The following is a 1328-nucleotide window of genomic DNA, read 5'->3' as shown; positions in this document are numbered from 1 at the left end:
CATATGACACGTTGTTTTGGTTTGAGGAGTGAGTGAGTGGTAACATCTTAGTTCCCAAGCTTGGCGACGCATAAGTGATTTTTAGCACCAATATCTATGGGCGATATCACTTATCTTTGAAAGGCCCATCAGCAAGTTCGCCCACCTATTTGATATAAAATAAAACGATAAATTTGACATTGAAAGCAAGTGTACTCAGCGTTACAAAGCGCTCGTGTTCATGCGTGTACCTGAGTCACGACTCCGTGTCAGCGCCGGGATGTAATCAAGCACAAAATGACATAGCTCGGATACGTCACTGCGGCGATGTGAAGTTCCGAATTCTGCGGTCAATTGAGAATTCAGAATGATTTAAGATCAAGATTTCGACACTTTGAATTATTGACCAATATTATAGTGTCAACATCAGTGCGTTATGTATGATCTGTGTATACAATAAATAACAATAAATTTTTACTGACACAGTAAAATGGGTTGTACAGTACAATGACAGCCTGTGAATGTCCCACTGCTGGGCTAAGGCCTCCTCTCCTTTTTTTTTTTTTGAAGAGAAGGTTCGGAGTTTATTCCACCACGCTGCTCCAATGCGGGTTGGTGAAATACATATGTGGCAGAATTTCAGTGAAATTTGACACATGCCGGTTTCCACAGGATATTTTCCTTCACCGTCAAGCACAAGATGAATTATAAACACAAATTAAGCACATGAAAATTCAGTGGTGCTTGCCCGGGCTTGAACGCACGATCATCGGTTAAGATTCACGCGTTCTAACCACAGGGCCATCTCGGCTCTCAAATGGGTTGGTGGGTGACGAATCACAAATGTGTAATTTTATAAAAATGAGCATCCAAGATACAATTCTAATTTTGCAATTATTTGAACTTATGCGTGACTTTGTAATACAGATACTGTTTTGTGTGACAGTGTTGTATTATTTTATATTATCGGTGATAAATAAAATAAAAATACAAAAAAAGATTTATTAAAAAAAAATAAGAACATTGCACCTTATTCCGTCTGTTCGTTTGATCAGTAAACGCTCAAATAAAAAAAAATAATTAAAGTATTAGAGGAAAATAAAAACATTTTTCGTGACATTCGTACAAAGTACATAGCGACATAAATAATACTTGAATTATGACAAATATAAAAATGAAAAAATATGTTACATATCATCTTAATCCACTCATTTCTTCAATTATTTGCACTGCCTACCATACTAGGGCCTATATACATTCCTTCTATGGTAATGTATCATGTATTTTACAATGTCTATACTTAAAACAAGAAATTACACGACAATACAAAAGACGTATGTTCTTTTATA

This window comes from Nymphalis io, chromosome 24 (assembly GCF_905147045.1).
Source record: "Nymphalis io chromosome 24, ilAglIoxx1.1, whole genome shotgun sequence".
Taxonomy (NCBI): Eukaryota; Metazoa; Arthropoda; class Insecta; order Lepidoptera; family Nymphalidae; genus Nymphalis; species Nymphalis io.
The sequence above is the reverse complement of the archived record's forward strand: the minus strand, read 5'-3'. Positions refer to the sequence as shown.